General features: G+C 45.9%; 1 protein-coding gene across 1 annotated transcript in view; it reads right to left on the bottom strand.

Annotated features, from left to right (window-relative positions):
• Positions 1-18,165, bottom strand: part of APBB1IP (amyloid beta precursor protein binding family B member 1 interacting protein) — a 107,116-nt gene extending 88,951 nt beyond the window's left edge. The window contains exon 1 of the mRNA XM_054017026.1: positions 18,027-18,165. The gene's annotated coding sequence lies outside the window, so the exon portion shown is untranslated. The remainder of the gene's footprint in view (positions 1-18,026) is intronic.
• Between the last annotated feature and the right edge of the window lie 2,615 nt (positions 18,166-20,780).

Below are 20,780 nucleotides of genomic sequence, written 5' to 3'. Positions count from 1 at the left end.
AGAAGGCCATTCACTCCAAGAACTTAGCCAGATTCAAAAAGGGGTTGGACATTTATATGGACAGCAAGAGTTATAATAGTTAATGCAAGCAAACATTGAAACAGATATGAAACTGCATGGTTCAGGGGTTGATCCAAACTAACTATTAGAAATTAATGTGAGATCTTCATAGGGGGCAGATTATCTCGAACAGTGGCCCTAACCAGATGATTCAGAGACAGGATACTGATCTAACAGGAGTACTTGTGGCACCTTAGAGACTAACAAATTTATTAGAGCATAAGCTTTCGTGGGCTACAACCCACTTCTTCGGATGCATAAGTGGGTTGTAGCCCACGAAAGCTTATGCTCTAATAAATTTGTTAGTCTCTAAGGTGCCATAAGTACTCCTGTTCTTTTTGAGGATACAGACTAACACGGCTGCTACCCTGATACTGATCTAGTTAGACAACAGGTTTGTTCCATTGTGGCCATGCCTACGTTCCTAACAGTGATACAATAAATGAAAAGCGTTTAGGAAAGTTCTGTGGGTAAAACTCTGATTTCACCTACAGGTCTATGTGCACCAAGTTTGAAGATCCTAGCCAACTGTCTTTTGAACCATGATCTCTCGACTGCACAGAGCTTTAGTCCTAGAATGTCATTCTCTATTAGGGTTACCATTCGTCCGGATTTACCCGGACATGTCCTCCTTTTTGTGCTAAAAATAGCGTCCGGGGGGAATTTGTAAAGCACTCACAATGTCCGGGATTTCCCCCCCCCCCGCAGAGCAGAGGGAGCGGCTGGGAGGGCTGCAGGGAAGTCCCGGGCTGGACTCAGGAGCAGCTGTAGAGGAGCCGGATCCGCCCTGCATTCTGAGCCGGCAGCTCCCTTGCAGCCCAGTCCGGCAGCACTGTGCAGGGCCAGGGACCGGGTTTTGTTGTGCTGGGGAGCTCAGCCACGTGTCCGGCTCGGCTGCACAGAGCCCAACACCCTGTTCTGAGCAGCAGGGTAAGGAGGTCAGGGGGCAGGAAGGTTCTGGAGGTGGCAGTCAAGAAACGGGGGAGGGCTTTTTGGGGGGAGTGGAGAAAGTTTTGGGCAGTCAGGGTACAGGTAGGGGGTAGGGTCCTGGGAGGCAGTTGGGGGGGGGTCTTAGGAGGGGGCAGTTAGGGGACAAGGAGCGGGGGGAGTGTTTGGGAGTTCTGGGGGGGGCTGTCAGGTGGCAGGGGTGGGGAGATGGATCGGAGCAGTCAGGGGACAGGGAGCAGAGGGGTTTAGATGGGTCGGGAGTTCTGGGGGGGGCTGTCAGGGGGTGGGGAGTGGTTGGATGGGGCGTGGGAGTCCCAGGGGTCTGTCTGGGGGTGGGGGTGTGGATAAGGATTGGGGCAGTCAGGGGACAAGAGGCAGGGAGGCTTAGATAGGGAGTGGAGTCCTGGGGGGCAGTTAGGGGCAGGGGTCCCAGGAGGGGGCAGTCAGGGGACAAGGAACGGGGGGAGGGTTGGGGGTTCTGGGGGGGCGGGAAGTGGGAGGGGCAGGGGCGGGGCTAGGGCGGGGCTCCTCCCGTCCTCTTTTTTTCTTGCTGAAATATGGTAACCCTATTCTCTATGGAGGGGAGCATTCAGAAGGACTGTAGTTTTGCAGAATTCACCACAGAAGAGGATGGTAACAGCTCAGTTAGATCCCAGCTAAATAAGCTAAAGTTTTAGAGTGATAGTGTTGATGGCAGCTGCCTCCACTGTACCACTCTTTCCAGATCATGAGTTCTCAACCAGAGGGTCACAACCAGGTCTGAGGATTGGGTGTCATAATCCCCCGTCCCTTTCTTTATGTCTAACAGGATGGGAGATCCTGGAACTCTTTTCTCTTGTAACATGGGGTCATGGTATGGAAAAGATTGAAAACCATAGTTGTAGATTGCCAAGATGACTAGCTTCCAGCATTGCTATTTCCTTAACATTCATAGCACAGCATTCTCCAAGAAAATGGCTGCACACACAATTAATGCTGAAAACAGTCACCTAGCCTATTCTTCTAGGAAGTATGGAGTACCAGTGACTCTTGCATTAGCCACAGCTAGAAAAAAAAAATCCACGGAACTGCATATTTTTCTTGGGGAGGTGGGGAACATTTCATAACACTGTTCATGACAGATGGGAAGCCAACATATTAGAGCAGTTGCATTAAGTTTGTGGTACAAGTGGCAAAGTAGACTCTAGCTAGGGTAGTTTAAGAGCAAGTTTAAAAATGCTTCCAGTTACTGGACTTAAAAAAAATCAAAATGACATATCAATACAGTGATGTGGAAGAGTCCTTTTCTTAAGCAGATTTGTGGCACTACAGCTTCCTCAACTGACTATCTCTGAGTAGAAAATTTGACAATGTTTCCAATTAACATTGTTTAGGTCAGTGATAGACTGAGTGGCTCTTCAGTGTGTCTACTGTGGCTCTTTGCAGCACAGGATATTAAAACACTGTGTGATTTAAGTATTAACCAGTCTAAGTTATTAACCAATCAGGATGCTTTTATTAGGTTATTAACCAATTGTAGCTGATAAAATAATACTTGGTCAGTGTGACGGAATCCCCAGGGTGCAACCTGGAACTGGGGTACTGCTGGGCCCCCTAGCTCTCCAGCCGTTTTGTCTCTCACAATGCTTTGCTAGTGACATGCAGCAAATCCCTCCAGGGGCTGTCACCATTCAGCACAACAGCATATGCAACCCCTCACCCAGCTAGATTGCATGAATGCTCCCAGAGCCACTCACGAATCACATGGAGAAAGGCACCAGCCAATTCCCCACAGCTCCCCAGCCTTATACAACAGAGCTGTATCATCTTGCCCTGGTGGGAAGCCTGACCAGTTTAAGTTTATTACCCAGTCTGCCCCTCCCTCAACGTGGAGAGGACATGCACTAGCCTTTGTAACTGAGCTGAGATTTCTCAAGCACTTCAAGCAGAACACACTGTTTTAAGTAAAATATAAAACAGGTTTAACAACTACAAAAAGATGGATTTTAAGTGATTATAGGAGATAGGCATAAAAGGTCAGAGATAGTTACCAAATAAAAGATAAGTGCACAATATAAATCTTAAACCTTATTACACTAGGCAGTATTTAGATCAAGCAATTTTCTCACCCCACTGGATGTTACAGTTTGTAATACACAGGTTTCTCTCTTAAACCTGGGACCAGTCTTCTCAGTTGAAGTTCTTTGTCTTCTCAGCATCCTTGGTGCTTCCCACATAGGTGGGGGAGGAGAAAGGCCAAAGCATGATGCCACTATCCCCTATTTTATATCCTTAGTCCATGTGCCTAGAAGACACTTGCCCAGACATTCCTGGTGGGCTTTGGTGAGTCACAGGGTTGAGAAATCCTCCTGGTGGTCTTGTGCAACTGAGTCATAGAGCTGAGCAGTCCCCATTGTGTGGTGCTTGCACAACTCTCATTGAATTGTAAATTCCTTGATTACAATTCCCTTGAGGATTAATGGTTGATTAACACCTGGGAACGGTTAGCAGTAGAGACTCTCAATCATACAACATATTTCAGTAGCAACCATACAGCAAAGTCCATAATTTCATACACACTAATGATAGACATATTTGGACAGAACAACAGGTTTCAGCAGATCATGACCTTTCATATATCTTATATGGCATGCTTTGTATGAAATATCACAACCATATATGAATGATGAATATGGGGCGTGCAGGGTGCTATTTTGAGCTACATTCTGTCACAGCCATTTTGCTCTGAGAAAAAAATATATAAACATTTCCCCTGTCATATTGTTCAACATCACTAGACAGGCATTGCGGTGGAACCCCCAAGGCAAGCGGAAAAGAGGCCGTCCAAGAAACACCTGGCGACACGACCTTCAGGCTGATAGCAAAAAAATGGGCTATACCTGGAACCAGCTAGAGCAAATGGCCCAGGATAAAGGACTCTGGAGATCTGTGGTTGGCGGCCCATACCCCGACTGGGGTGACGGGCATGAGTGAGTGAGTGATTGTTCAAATATAAATACATAGTATTATAATAAATAAAACAAATTCACACTACTGTGACTTTTTTGGGTAATGTTGATCACTAATTTGGCTCCTGAACCACTGAGGTCTGAAGATCACTAGTTTAGGTCAACATGTGCTATGAATAAGGCTAAGATTTAGTCATGGGTATTCAAGAATTCATGTGACCTGTCCATGACTTTTACTATATAAATACCCCTGACTAAAACTTAGCAGCTCCTGGGGCCCCAGGCACTGCTGCTCTGGGGGGCCCCGGGACAACGCTGCTGTGGGGACGTGCAGGCCGACAGCTAGCCCCTGCTCTGGCCACGGGGGCTGAGTGCCCCCAGCCACCCCTGCTCTGAGGCACCAGGGACTGCTGCTTGGGCGCTTCCCGGGGCCAGACACCCCGGGACTGCTGCTTGGGCGCTTCCCGGGGCCAGCTGTCCGAGCAGTGGCCAGTGCAGCTGGCCCTGGGACAGTCCCCGGGACCACTGCTCAGGCGCTCCCCAGGGCCAGCCACCCTGGCGCCACTTGAGCTGCAGCCGCTGTGGCTGGCCCTGGGGCTGCTCCAGCAACAATGCTCCTCCATTGCAGCTGCGAAAGTCACAGAGGTCGCGGAAAGTCACGGATTCCGTGACCTCCATGACAGAATCACAGCCTTAGCTATGAATAAGCTTGCTGTATATTGCTTCAGAAACCAGTTGGATCACAATTCTTCATGAACATTGCAGGGAAGATTTTGACTAATGTCCTGTAGGCCTGTGTCATCCCAATTCTCAGGGGATGACCCCAGCATGGGAGAATGCTTGACAATTAAGTCCACAACTTGTACCCTGCTGTCTATTCCACAATTACACACCCAGAAACAAACACAGAGCATCAAGAGAAGAGCATCAGAAATGCCCATGGATTCTACCCCTATAGCACAGAAACTGGGTATGTAATTTTGCTTCTGTATTTGAAGGCCCAGAGAGACTGAGGAGGACAAAGGACTATTTAAATGGTTTCCCACAGAAGCTGGAGCCAGCAAAGTGGCTATAGCCAGAAGATGGGAAAGGTTGGAAGAAACCCCAACCACTGCCAGGCAGCATAGGGAGTAGGTCTGGGTGGTGAATAGAGCGGAATATTTCAGCTGCAGTGGATGGCCACTCCTTGGTGTAATCTGGAGCCCAGGGGTCAGAGAGTGACCAGGGTCTGCTGTACTACCTGGAGCTGGCGAGCAGAGGGGAGATCACAAAGCTGGGGCACTGTCTGAACCTGGTGAAGGCTAAGGGACTAATTTGTGTTGTTTAAAACTTTGCTTTGGATTCTCTTGGTGATGTTCAGAAGGGGAGAATTTCTGAAGTGTTATGCCACATCAAAAAACAACATCACTCAGTGAAAGAGGGGAAAGTAAGGTACAGGGCACCTGAGGAGTGTCTGTGTGTAGTGAGTCGGTGCCACCAGACTCCTTGTTGTTTTTGTAGATACAGCCTAACACGGCTACCCTCTGATAGTAAATAACCCGTGATTCTGAATTTCTTCACACATTTTTCCTCAGTGTTTTTAGGTACTTCACAGTTTAGTGTTGACTAAAACTTGTGTTACTCGTTTTCCCTCTAAGTTCCCATCTCTTACTGAGCACCCTCAATATCTTCTGGTGTAGAGACCATGTTATATTCCTGCCACAAAGATCTGAAGAGTTATCACAGTTCTGCTTTGACGACAAATATTAGTGGATTACCTGAATAGTAGGGAAAGAGAGGAGAGGGATTGGGGGGGAGGGAGGGAGAGAGAGAGAGAGAATGAGGGGAGGAATCTGGGGACCAGCAAGAGATAAAGAAGATGGTGAAAAACTAAAAAGAGAACAGAGGGACATAGATTGTAAACAAAATACTGAGGGTGGTGGCAAGGATATATAAAGTAAAGACGAGAGAAGGGAGGAAAAAAGTTACTGTACAAAAGAATTATATATAGGAATTCCCATGCTGAATCTGACCAATGGTTGATCTAATCTGGTGTCTTGTCTCCAATCATGACTGGTACCAGATGCTATTAGCGGTAAGCACAAGAAACCCTGTAATGGACAATTATGGAACAATCTGCCTATAAAAAAAATATCTTCCTAATCCCAGACTGTTAGTAACTGGTTTATGCCACAAAGCACTAATTTATCTTATGTAACTGGATGTTCTCTAACAAGGGAGACAAACTCAGGAAAGATGGAGGAAAAGACCCAAGATATAATGCAGAAAGTATTAAAATAGGAGTGTGGGGAAAAGGGAGAAACCAAATCCAAAGAAAATGTAATAAGTAAGTGTATACAGAATCCAATGCCAAGGTTAATGGAGCATTATTTGTTTGTTTCATTTATGTGCACCAAATACTGTGCAGACACTTTCACTAGCAAAGTGCATAGGTTCACAGTGAGCAGGGGGCATTAGTGGGGCAAGTATTCTGAACCCTCACTAGCAGGCTTAGTAGTTCTGGCTAGCAGGGACTGGGTAAATGTTCATGTCTTGTATTATATCAGCTTGGATAGGCTATCCCCACCATCAGGAAAACGAGGTACTGAACGGCTCTGGGGGCACTCAGGCAATGGCTACTAAGTGAGCTGTGCTGCTATGGGGAAACATGGAGTCATTACAAAGGGACATCCCATCCGAAGGAATATCTGCATAGTTGTGCTTGGGTTGCAGGCTATGCACCCTCTGCAGAGCTGCAAACTGCTCTGGGGAGTATGTAGAGGAAATTTTGAGGAGGATCACATGGCTTTTCCGACAGAATTTTTCCCTTCACGCCTTCCCTTCATGCCTCCTTCTAGATAGAGGGGAATGGAATGATTGTTCTGGAAAGAGCCAATGATTATGTGGTGGTGGAAGGGAGGCTATTAGAGACACACCGGAAGGGCTCTGTCCAAGCTTATATAAAGACACGATCCATACCACTGAAAGTGGGATTAAAAATGCCTTAGCTTTGGTGCTGAGTCTATCCTTACAACTGACCTATCCTAAACCCACTGACTCTTCTGCCCGTGCTGTACTAGTGCTATGTTATCAGGATTACTGGCTTCCCTTCTGGCAGCAAACTACAAAACCAAACTGCAGCTGCTGCAGTTATGGGTGTGTTCTACTTCCATGCCCATTTGTAGTACACACCCTTACTTGTTTACAATGATGGCTTATCTCCACAAGCATTTTCCCCCCTGAGCCCTGGCCTCCCAGATACCAAACTTGGTCAAAAAAACACAGCTGAAGGGGAGAAAAACCCTCTGTTCTGATAGACTACATAGCTTTCAGAAATGGACCTAACTCTTACCTCAAGAGAAAAAGCTGTTTGTTTGTTTTACCTTACAGTCAAACTGACAGTAACTACATTAGATTCAGAAAGAGTCTTCTGGCCAATGCTGCTGATGCATCCTTATTGCTTCTGCGTTGTGATAGAATCCTAACAGCAGTGAAGGGGGGGGGAAGGGGAGAGAAGCTAATAATTTAAAAAACATCTATTCTGCTTTCCAGGCACACAGAAGCATAGTGGGGAAAGTAACAAATACTTTCCTCATGGATTGTATTTTCCAAATGGACAATCTACCCTAAATTCTCAATTACTGAGAGACAATCTTCACTCACTGATATATTTGCTTTCCACAACCAACTCTCTGCGTAACTTTTCATGCATGATGTACCCAAATACTTGGCTGCTAATATCTAAACTGTATTCTTAAATTTATTTACCTAAATTGGGGTTATTGCTGATTTTGTTTTTAAAGTAATAAGATACATATAGTGCTTACTTTGTATTTTTGGATAATCCAAGCACTATACCCAGATATACAGACACTCTTTTCTCAACCTATGTATTATATAATTTTTTAACATTCGCTTTAAATAAAATTTTTAAATCTGCTCTGGTACTGCCTAGCTGCTAAGGAAACAACACTCTCATCCTTCTGTAATTAGAAGATTTTATGAACACTGTTCTAACGCTCACCACTCTTGTTCGTATCCTGATCCCCAGCAAGTCTACATCACTCCATACCCACTTTATTCCAAAGAGCATCTCTCAGGCTTCTATATGCCACATGTCCTGCCTCTTTTCCTTGAAATCTCTCCTCCTTACCCACCCTTTTCCATAGTCCTTCACACTATGATCCTCCAGTTAATTCTAAGTATTAACGTTTTTTACAGGAAAAATAGGTGCTAATATGATCTGTACCGCTCAAGAAAGTGCACAAGCTTCTTATGTTTTCCCTCCCTCCATCCCACTTGTCTTTTTATCTTGCCCAGAGTCCTCTCGTCATGATCTGGAAGCTGTTAGTCATGATCTGTTTCTACTGGAAGCTATGCAAGGGAGGAGTTGTATTTTTACTCACCGTGAGAAGCAGCCTGCAAACCCATGTGCTATATTCAGCTGTTAACTAATAATCACTTTGAGTCAGAAAGTACTAGAGGTCAAAAACACTACTTTAAATAGATGGGGTTGCATTCAACCCTGCTCTGTGCACAGCATAAAACAGGTGCAGGGTAACAGCAGAAAGTCTGCTCACATCAGAACCCTGCAGTGTCTGCAACCTCTTCTCCACCAGAGAGACTTATAGGAGCTGTGCTGGCTGGGGATGGCCAGGAAAATCAGATACGGTACGTGAACCTCTGGGGATATGATAAGCCTCTGGCTACTGGCAATGCATCTGACTGAAGCATGAGAATCTCCCAGGTTCAAAAATAACTTTGTATCTTTGTCTCCTAATATAACTGTAAAAAAAAAATTATTTAAAAAAGTTGCATAAGAATTTTGTATTTGTGATAGCTGCTTGCTTGTCAGTGCTGGAGGCCATTATTCGCAGGTCAGATACAGGACAAGCACCCAGAGGAACTTCATGCTGGTCTGCTAATGTTCCCTCCAGGGCCTAGTGGGTGCACAACTCTAGGGGCGGAGAGTAGCTCAGTCCATATGTAGTCAGCCGTCAACCTTGTTTTTGAGGGTGGCAAAAAGGGTACTAATTTTGATGAAGGCTTTTTGCAATGGGGGGCCCTGGGAACTGAACTGAGTCCACCAAATAACTTCACTTCTCTGCCATGAAGTTGGTAAACTTTCAGTTGCTACTAATGTGCGCTGGGCTCTTACAAGCAATCCAGAGGTGGAAGGCTCGGTGCCCCATTACCAGTCTTCTGTTCCCTTCCATCAGATGGATTCACTAGTTATCTAATTTTAAAATTCTGGACTGAGGGGACTGCTTGTTTCCTGGAGTCTATGAATAAAGGTACCTGTTGGGGGATGGGGCAGAGTGCTAGAAGTCACATCTTTCATTCCCTAAGTTACCTTGATAATGCTCCTGAGTGGAAGTCAGGCAAAGCCTGCACCGGACCTTCTGCTCTAGCTGCTCTCTCACCACCATGGACTAGCAATGCGGCTAAAGTCAGATTTACCCCGCCTTCTGTAGCCTCTCCCTGCCAGGCACAGGATGATAAACTAGCACTTCAGTGGACACTTTATCACTGGGATTATCTGAGGACAACAGGAAACTTTCTGTTGTCAGGGACATGCGGGACAGTGGCAACAGATGCATGGCATGTATTAATACTTATTCATATTTTCCATGCAGCGTCCATCATTTTAATAGTAACAGTCATGAGAATGTAACCACATTCATAGTGTGAGTAAAAAAGCACTTCAGAGAAGAAACCCCCGTAAGAAGTGTCCCTGCCTGTTGAGGGGTGGGGACTCTCAAATTTCTGAACAGTAACTGGGAAAACATTTTAGCTGCAAATATTTTGATTGCCCTCTCCCTTCCCAGGGCCATCACTCCTCTGTCTAGAAGTCTCTTCCCCCCACTACTTTTGATGTGCTCTGAAAAGTTTGCCCAGTGGCCTTCAAATCCCTCTCCTGTCTCTCCTCCATACCAAATGGCTGTTCCTTCAACCTCGCTCTTTAATGGCTACTGAGTGCTCACTCCCCTGAAGCAGCCAACTCTGGGGGACTTCCAGGTGTGCCCATGGTCTCCCTTGATCAATAACAGTTATCCTTTGAGGACCTACATATCAGATCCCATTGCCCTGCACCCGGTGCAGTCATTTACACCAGTGCAAAGTGAGTTTGAATCATTACCATTCTGATTTCGTAGAGCTTTAGAGTCCATTTTACCAGAGCGCAAATGACCACACAAGATTCAGGGCAACAGAGAATCTGGACGCTGTCTGAAAGATATCCTCCTCCACATATCAAAGAATCCCACCACCACTGCATGGAATAAGACATGCTCCAGGTTCTGAAATGGTGGAGTGTAGGCTGAGGTTTCCAAGATCGCCAGGGTAACCCCAAAATACACTACCTTGGGACTTCCTTAGCGCTGCAGTTCTAGCCTTCGGGCTGCAAGGAATAGAACTGAGATCTCTCAGCTCCAAGCAGTCAGTACTACAATGTCCAGAAGCATTTCCTTCCCTTGCTGCTGCAATACAGAGCCTCTAGATTTTCTTCATGTAGATTGAGGCAGCAGCAGGGACATCTGAAGGGGCCCCCAAAATGTCTAAGGAAACTAGCCATCTGGCATCCTCTGAAAAACTGAGACACTAGTAGCATTTCTCAAAACTTCATGGCATTGAGACCCTCTTCGGACAACAAAAATTACCACATGGCCCTAGGAAGAGGAACCAAAGCGCCGCCCAGGGCGGAGAGGCCAAAGTCAAAGCCTGAGCCCCATCACCCTAGGGCTGGGGCTGAAGCTCAAGGGCTTCACCCCTGGGCAGGGAGGTTGTAATCTGAGTCCCACCCCCCGGGCTGAAGTTGAAGCCTGAGTCCCACCCCCCCTGGGCTGAAGCCCTTGGGCTTTGGCTTCAGCCCTGGGGGGTGGGACTCGGTCTTTGGCTTCAGCCCTAGGCCCAACAAGTCAAATGCCAAACCTGGTGACCCCATTAAAATGGGGTCCTGACCCACAGTTTGAGAATCGCTGGCTGAGAGGATAGGTAGCCTTACCTTCAGGGCTCCTGTAGATAGCAAAGCAATCCTGGAGCGTTAGGGAAAAGATGGGGAGAGGGCAGAAAAATCTTGAGAGGGTGTTGGGGACATAGAGTACAATTGGATTTGGATTGTCAAATGTTGCTCAAACATCAGGGCCCATGTACTCTAATATTACACTACTCCTCTCCCTACAAACCACCTATATTCTTCATATCCCTTTCCAAAAAACTTTTTACCTTTTCTTTCAATGTATCTTTACCTATTTAAAAATAGCACTACCTGATTTGACATTGTATTGAAGAATTCGCTTTGTTGCCTGCTGATGTGGGGCGCAAGTGAAATAAATTGACTGAGATGTGCCTCCCAATACTACTGATACCTCTTCTTTCTCTGCAATGGTATGAAAGTGGTATGAAAGCCTACAAAATGGTATTCTTGACCCCCGTGTCCTTTGAAACTTTCTGATACTACTACTTTGCACTTATCCGAGCCTCTCAAAACACTTTACAAACATCAGATGTTCTAATAATTACGGAGCAATTCCCTATACAATGAAATCACTCCCAAAGGAGCAAGGGATGCGTCTGTATTCTAGGCCAACTATTCAGCTCATCCAACCTGTCGATCCATTGCTTCCCTAGACAGTAATGTTGGTGTGTCTACACACAAGGGAAATGGTTCACTATTGCTGTGAAAGAGGAGAAACTGAGATGGTTTAGTTTCTCCTCAAGCTTCCAGAAGATGGAAAAGTGGATGATTCTCAGATATCCTTTCTTCTCCCCATCCCCCCGCCAGCTAACTCCATTCTGAGACTCCGCTTAAACATGAGGGCTCACATAACCCCTTTTTTCATTTACGTTTGCTCCCAATTTGTGAATTAAAAGGCAACAAGTGATTTTATTTCCAGTTGCAACTTTAAAGTGGGAATTTTCAGAGTAGTTTGATAGCGACTATTTAAAAGTTAAACTTTTTCCTCACATTGGTCAATGGATCTCCCCCCAAATTAGTGGTATTTTAGATCAGCAGTTAGTTATTGCTCTCATCACTTTCCCTGCAGGAAGCCGCCTTAATTGCACAAATAACATGGTTTCTCTTCATTGAGAATCAATCTGGCATATAAAGTGTCTAGCCTGAAATGCAGACTTTTCTTCTGAATGGGATGAGGAATCACATTTTTTTATAGAAGAAGACTAGAGCAGTAATTGTACTTCGTTTTTTTTCTCCTGATGATAATAGCCCACCTTAACTGATTACTCTCATTATAGTTAGTATGGCAACACCCATTTTTTCATGTCCTCTGTGTGTGTGTATATATATATATCTTCCTACTATATTTTCCACTGCATGCATCTGATAAAGTGGGTTTTAGCCCACAAAAGCTTATGCTCAAATAAATTTGTTAGTCTCTAAGGTGCCACAAGTATGCCTTGTTCTTTTTGCTGATACAGACTAACACGGCTACCACTCTGAAACCTGTACTTAGAAGGGCTCTTAGCCCTGGGATGGCCAAACTATGGGCCATTGGGAGGGACTGAGTTGCAACCTAATAGGAGTTTGATGGCTGCAGGTAACCTGCATTAAATGGAGTGGATTTCAGCCACCCTATAGTGGGGTGGCTGCCCCACTTCTGCCCTGAAGGGGTTAAAAGCAGTCCTGGAGAGGGCTGTGGTGGGGTAAAATGGATTAAGAACAGCTGGGGAAGCTGAGTGAGTAGCTGACCACAGCTGTGGCCAGCTAAATCAGAGCCCAGCTGACTCTTATAAGAGGGCTGTGGGCCAGACACAGCAGACCCCCCCAGCCTCTTGAGAAAGAAGGACCTGGCAGCTGAGAAGGGTACCTGAGGTGGAGCAGTGCTGGGGAAGGACAGAGGGAGCTGGGGAGCTCCAGCCAGAAAAAAACCCAGGCTGCAGGCCTTGCTAAAAAGGGTACTGGGGCTGCAGAGGGCAGCCCAGAGATAGGCAAAGGCAGCAGGTCCTAACCCTCTTGCCGATGATGAGTGGTTTACAGATTGCAGTCTGCCCCAGTAAGTGGGGGCTAGATGATGACTGGCAGTAGCCACTAAGGCAAGGTGGGGATAGAGGGTTGGGGGTTCCCCTAGTGGGGAGACTCAGATTGTGGGTTACTGCTGGGGGCAGAACCCCAGCGTAAAAGGGCACTGGGGTCAGGGACACTGGCCAGCAACAGGCGAGACACTGGCCTGCAGAGGGTGCTCTGGGCTGGAAGAGCTAATACCCAGGAGGACCAGCAGGAGGCATGTGCAGGTGAGTAGTCACCCCGCCACACATCCACATCTATAGTATACCTATAGTATTACCTTGCCTTAAGATACAGCACTGAATAAATATAAGAATATACTTCTGAATAAATGAGGATGGCCAGAGGCCACAATGCAGAATCCTTCTGTGCCTCACTTACCTACAAAGATTTGGTTCTGGCAGCATGTGACTGCACATGACAATATACTAGTGACTCTCCTTTGTATTATCTAGCCACCAGGCTGAACATTTAGGTTGTGTAGAAAAGTTTATTTGCACAGACACACTAAAAGTAACAAATACCCTCAAGTTTTGAATTAGTTGAGCAAGATATTGCTCCTCACACTGTGTAGCGTTTGCCACTGGAGGAAGAATCAGGGTGACTCTGAACTGCTCTGCTCATAAGAACTGCAGGTTCTTTGCCTGATTCTCAGAAGACACTGAGTCACCATCTTTTGCCCCCTTGAATAGGTTTTACCGCAGAACAAAAAGAACTAAAGAAACACAGTATCAAAGAAAACAAAGTTTAGACAAAAGCTCTACATTCTCCACTCTGTCAGCTGAGGTTACCCTTACAAACATAAAAATGAACACCCCAAACCTAAGTCTTTGGAAAATGTTGGTAAAACTAAAGCAACTAAATCCCGGAGAGATGTTCTGGCTAAATCGCATTCTTAGAGCAGAATTTACCCCTTTCCTGTTTTTCATGTTCCATCAGGACATAGAAGAATGCACATAGCGGACACATCATGGAGACAGTTTGTAGAAGCTGCTCAAGGCCTGACACATGGTTAAGTTATAGGTAGTGCAGTAAAGTGTTAAAAATGAAATGCAAACAAAACTTTTTTACATAGTGAACAGAGGTAGCTTTGGCTTCAAATGGCATCAGCACCTGCTTGAGGATGTTGTGCACTAAGCGATCAGGATTCCCATCAACAATTTGCAGCAAGAGTTAAAACACAAATTACTCAATTCAATCTTTAAGGTTCCTGTCAGTTGTTTGATTCCAGCCACCAGAACAGCTTGTTACTATTGTAGCATTCACAGGGAGTGTTTAAAGAAAAGAACAAACAATACCCCCACTACACATTTTCCAGCCATACCTACTTAGTCTAGATAGAAATCTTCTCAAAATCTAAAACAGGGTTGTTCAACTATGCATCTTACTTTGTTGATTGCCTGAAACCTCCTCCAGACAGTCACAGCCCATACTGCAGTTAATTATCTCCATTTGACGTATCTAGATATTGCAGATGAAAAATACATCTTGAAGGGACACTTGCACAAAATGTGTGTTCTAACATATTGAACGCCCATTGGAGGAAATGGTGTTTTTAATTAAAAAATGTGCAGGGGAAAAAGAGTGAATGTTCCTGGAAAAATCTGAGAATTTGTAAAGAGCAATGTTTCTACTGGGGTTTCAGATTATAACAATATTTCTTCATGCTGAGGGTTATATTTTATCCTTTATCTTTGTGCAGATCTTTCAGTGTGAAGTCTCCACAGTGGAGTCTCATATTACCAAGCCTTCACTACACTAAAAACAAACATCTGTGCCTAAATGGCATGAACCAGGAGTATCTTCCCTGAATTCAGTGGAATTGAACCTGCACAAAACTGATGTGAGGGTGGACTAATCCTTGGTTACATTTGACCAGTATATGGTGTAGTAATATTTTACAAGAATACCATGTAGCATTATCACTAATTTAAAAACTAAAGTGATTTGTCAATTGTTGTTTAAAAGTATGTTGTGATGTGGCGGTGTTAGTTTTTCTTCTCAGCTAACAAAATTCAGTCCTTCACACCAGGTCTTCCAGCCATTGGTGTGAATTTAAGGGAGCTCTACTAAATTCTAATTAGATTCTTACAGGATATTAAGAGCCATTTCAATTAAAAGAAATGAAACAAAAAGCAGAAATGTGAAGTCATGAGCTTGCTGCTAAAAACAAAGGAAGTACCTTTTCTTCAAAACAGAAAGGTATTGTTAATCAGGGTACATGACAATTACAGTGGCTTAATAGAAATTGCTATGTGCTGCCTTGCATTACAGTTATGTAAAATGTAATGATATTCATATATAAAATTCTACAGAGCATGTTCAGCCCTGGGATAACAGGGTTCAATTCCCCTTGACTTCAATTAATTGTGCCCACTTATGCCAGAGCCCAATCCGATCCCCACAGTAAACAAAGTAGCACTTGCACCTATTTAGGCCATGCCAGGTTTGGCTTCTTATTATTTGTGTCTAGAAGCCCTATTCATGGATCAGGACCCCATTGTGCTAGGTGCTGTACAAACCAGAACAAAAATATGGTTCCTGCCCCAAAGATCTAAGTACTGTACAATTTTTTCTGTAACAGGACACAACTTTGCATAGCCAATAAATAAGAAATGTAAAATACTTAAACAAAAAAGACATTCCTAATTTAGCACTTCATGAAGATGATGGCATATATTTTACAGCTCTGACACTGGGGACAAAAATTAGATTGAAACAAATAGTGAGTGTCTGTAAGCATCAATATCATTCTACTAAAGCAGAACATTATTGTAAAGATGCTATAATACTGAAACAATATGAGGTGTGAAACGTCATTAACTCTGACATTAATGGATTTATACATGAAAATGGTATTTGTTAAAAGCAGGGCTTTGGAGCGGAGCCCAGAGCTGAAGGGCAGAGCAGTGGAGCTGCAGGTTTTTGCCTGGCGCTTGCTCCGGAGCTGGAGCCCTGGTTAAAAGTGAACATCTTAACCAAAAACAAGGATTTTGGGGAACTGCAGAAGGAACCAAAACCAAGAGATAAATACCTGATCTAAAAATACTGAAAATGAAGTAGTTTGGGATTACACATCCAAGTTCATATTTGGGTTCAGAATTAAACGAACCATGAAAATGAGCCTTCATGGTTCAGCCTTCTTTCTAAAAGTGGTGTCCAGAGTTAAATGCCCGACTACATTTAATGCTAGTATTTCCTCAATAGGAACTGCCGAATCTAGCCCACAGAGAGAGAACTCTCCTTGAAGCATGCATAAGGGGGGAGGGATAGCTCAGTGGTTTGAGCATTGGCCTGCTAAACCCAGGGTTGTGAATTCAATCCTTGAGGGGGCCACTTAGGGATCTAGGGCAAAATCAGTACTTGGTCCTGCTAGTGAAGGCAGGGGGCTGGACTGGCTGACCTTTCAAGGTCCCTTCCAGTTCTAGGAGATAGGATATCTCCATTAATAAATAAATAAAAAAACATTAAGAGAAATTAACTTGCAGAGAAGAACAGCACCTTTAACTACAAAAACAGAGTTCCTATAATACCAAATATGGTAAATCAAATTAAAACTGATATTACTATTACACTAATAGATTTGACTTGGATAAAAATAATTTGCTTGCCTTGCTCCATTATATGGACTTAAATATAACTACTTTGCATGAGTAAGGTGAGAGAACTTGCCCCTAAATGTTTTTCCAGAGAAGTAAGAGGAATCATTATTGTAGTTCTGTGAATTCTCTTAACCCATATTCATTACCATTTACTTAGATTGTGCTTGCAAAACATGAGGCAGATAAAGATGTACTCCCTGCCCTGAAGATAGAGATTCTAAACTTTTTAGATATCCTAAGCAGAATACAATCTTGAATTAATAAAGGCCCATACTGGGTACTGAATGCCACAAGTAATTAACTCATTCTAGAAAAAAGAGCTGGATTTAAGAATAAACTGCCAATAGTAACAATGATTTTTAAATGGGTCTTTTCCTCAGCTTGTATTTAAAAGAAGATTGTTTTTCTTCTTTGGTGAACTATACTCAGTTCTGTCCAGTTGATGTGTTCAGTGCAAAGTGTTCATCCTAACTACTGTGCATTTCTTCTATAACCCCAGGTATAGCATATTATGTATCTCTTAGTTTTAATCACCTAATATACAATTTTAGGATCATAGTCATCTGTCTGATTTCCATTTATAACAGGAGGAAAATTTAAAATAAGTTCCCCATAACGAGGAATTTCCACAGGAAACCACAGAACCATTTGCAGTAATGATCCCACACCAACCCTTATTCACCAGAGAAGCCTTTATTCACACAGTAGCCCCCTTGACTTTATTGAGATCACTTGTCCTGGTAAGGCCTACATTGGTAGGTAACGGGTACAGGGTTAGGCCCTCTTGTTATTTAACGTTTATATTGCAACAATGCCCGGAAGCCACAATGGGGCCAGGGCCTCACTGTGCTGGGGCCATACGTGATGCCTTATGCTTATAGCATCTTTTGATCAGGGGATCTCAAAAGCGCTTTATAAAAGGAGAGGGGGAGTAAGCAGCATTATTCTCCCCCATCCCACAGGGGTCATTCGCACCATGGCAGGGCCATGGGGCTCTCTCTCATCGTTCCTCCCTGACTAAATACTTGGCCAGCTAGTGCCACGTCTTGGTTTGTTTCTCCCCGGGCCGGGGCATGACTCTCCTGCGCTCCGCCCGGCGCCTCCCGCAGGCTGGGCGAGCAGGGTGGCGCCCGCCTGTCGAAACAGAGCTGCTGGAGCTGATGCGCTTGCTGCAACTTCCGCGGCAGGAAGCTTGGCAGCGATGGTGAAACAGCCCGCGGAGAGGAGCGCGCACTCCCACCGAGCGGCGGGCAGGTGGCGGGGCGCGGGCTGTCCCTGGGTGCCCGCTCCCTCCCCAGCCGCTGGGCTACCTACAGGGGGCACAGCCCAGACCCCTTCTCCTGCGCCGGGTGGCTCTGCGCCCCTCTCCCCAGGGAGCCTCAGGACAAAGTCACCCTTCCCCGCCAGCAAGGGGGGTGGGGGCTGGTGACAGCCGCTGACTCTGGCAGCGGCCCGCTCCGCTCCTACCTTGCTGGAGTTTCCCCGGCTGGCCGGTCCGCCCGGGCTGGAGAAGGCGCGTCTGGCAGGGGGTGCGAGGAGCAGCGAACGGGCTGGGATCACACAGCCCAGAGCCGGGGCAGTGTGTGCAACCGGCCCCCAGCTGCGTTCATTCACCTCTCGCCGGCCCCCACCCCAGGCACGCTGCTTTCCTCTCTGTGAGGAAGTGCTGTTGGCCTATCAGCTGCGCTCAGTGGGTGAATCGTGTCACGTTCAGCACCCCCACACGCAGGTACCCTGGAGAGAGGGACCCACCCCAGGCACATCCAGGCCCCACACCCTGGGGCACGGACCCCTTCCCAGTCATTTCGCACAAGCCCCCCAGATTCTGGGAGAAGAGGTTCCTGCCACTGCCCTGCACCCTCCTTTTGAGGAAAGCCAGACTCCCCCATTCCCAGGCTCCCTGCAAAGATTCCCCCCAGTCTGCTCTACCCATTCCTGGCCTCCTCAAATCCTGTGGAGGGGGAATACCGAGGCACTGCAAGGAACTCCCAGGTCCTGGGTGAAGGGGACTGCCAGTGATTAATTTGTAATGAAAGAGGTGCTGGGGCTGAAGCAGTTAGGTGCTAGGGCTCAAGCAATTTTTTTACTTTCATAACTGATGTGGCAAGCCAGAGGAGCAGGGGCTATGAATTGCCAAGCCTAGAGGTGCTGGGGCTCACCCCTGGCAAGCCCTGGCACAAATTAAGCCCTGGGGACTGCCCTACTCACTGCCCCAGATCCTCTTTCCGCTCCTTACCAAGCCACCCCACCCAGTTCTGGGTGAAGAGAGGCCCCCTACCTCACACCCCAAATACTGGAAACAGGGACCTTTCAGGAGCCTCTCTGCAAGCAATGCAGATCCTGGGGGAGAGGGACTCCCTACACAGCCTGCAATCTGCACCTACGCCTCCCAGAGAGAGGACGCTCCCTCCTCACCCTCCCACAGCCCCAGTGGCAGGGGCCTGTCTGCTGCCTGTGCCCCTTGGGGGGGGGGAGGTAAGGGCACTTTCATTCTTTCAGGGGCTTGTTTCACCCTTGCTGCCCCATCTCTGCTTGCTGTGTGTGAGGCACCCACGCAGAGATGTTCCCCTTGGCTCTTTGCGTACTGAGATTTCCTGCTGGTCACACACATCTGCCACTGACCACAAGAGAGCGAGAGCTTGAGAGCCTCCCGCTCCGGCATGCTGGGGCTGGGCACCCTCGCTCTCTGAAGTGAACGTGCACAGGACGGAAATGCCAGCAAACAAAGCATCAGCTGCAAGCTCTGCCTAGGCTGGGGGTGGATAGGGACCAGGCTGGGAGGGGAATTGCACTCCCATACACAACACTGCCACACTAACCACCACGTGGGGGAAAGCCTTCACTGTTCCTACAACACTGCCACACTAACCATCTCGTGGGGGAAAGCCTTCACTGTTCCTACAACACTGCCACACTAACCACCACGTGGGGGAAAGCCTTCACTGTTCCTACAACACTGCCACACTAACCACCACGTGGGGGAAAGCCTTCACTGTTCCTACAACACTGCCACACTAACCATCTCGTGGGGGAAAGCCTTCACTGTTCCTACAACACTGCCACACTAACCACCACGTGGGGGAAAGCCTTCACTGTTCCTACAACACTGCCACACTAACCACCTCGCGGGGGAAAGCCTTCACTGTTCCTACAGGGCACTGCACTTCCCCATTCTCTCTCCCCTAAGCTGATTACTTCACTCTGTGACCCATCTTCCTTCCCCTCCTTTGCCTCTCTTGTTTGATCCTCTACTGTTTGATTCTCTCTGGTTTCACATGTATCCCCCTAGAATGCCCCCTTCCTTGTACTGTAGCTTTTTCTGTTTCACTTCCTCAATCCTGCAAACATTTATACCTAATTTTAATTAGAAAAACCAAGTCCCCATTGAAGTCAATGGGCCTGGTTACATGAGTCAAATTACTCACACAACTAAGCGTTTGCAGGATCGGGGCCTAAAACCATAAACTGAGGGTACAAAGTGCTGTCAAATGCACATATAAACTGGGGGAAATAAAGAAAATTATCTTTCTTTCTTTTCTTTTTGTTACAATAATCCGAAGTGTTGCATGTAACTATAGTAGATCTACAATTTTCAGAGAGAAATGTGATTTTTTCCCCCAAGTTGGAGGTGCCCCTTTAAAAAGCATCTTCTTTGGAAAGAAACATCTAGTTACAGGGTAGATTTGGTGCACTGCAAATTGCTATCCTAAAAAGTACCTTAACTTGTTCACTGAATGGAAACAATTTTGCAGTGTGTTTAAACTTCATAAAAAGAAGTGTTTTAGAAAACAAAATGCCAACCCATCTTTAGGGTTGTTTATCATCTGTCAGAAAAGGGAATATAAATTAGAAAATTCAGCATGGCTGTTTCTGACTTGATGTTTTGACCTTTTTAGTTTTAATAGACCATAAGTGTTGAAAGAGAGTACCTGTTGCATTGACAGGATATTATAACTATTAGACTGAAAGCTAGCTAGAGTCCCAAAGTGCTTGTGGTTTACAGTTTTATTGTAATTTCAATAATAGCTGCAGTACTAAAACATTTAATTATAATGAATGTGATGGGGTGTCCACCCCACACATGCCCTGGAGGGGTTAAAGTGCTAGTTGGGTCAATTATCTCCCCAGGCTGCATCTGGAAGAGAAGAAAGGGAGCAGGGATTAATTAGATGAGGCTCAGCTGGATGGGAACAGGCAGGGCCTCTATAAAGTCCAGAAGCT

Source organism: Malaclemys terrapin, chromosome 2, assembly GCF_027887155.1.
Source record: "Malaclemys terrapin pileata isolate rMalTer1 chromosome 2, rMalTer1.hap1, whole genome shotgun sequence".
In the NCBI taxonomy this organism is placed as follows: domain Eukaryota; kingdom Metazoa; phylum Chordata; order Testudines; family Emydidae; genus Malaclemys; species Malaclemys terrapin.
The sequence above is the reverse complement of the archived record's forward strand: the minus strand, read 5'-3'. Positions and strand labels throughout refer to the sequence as shown.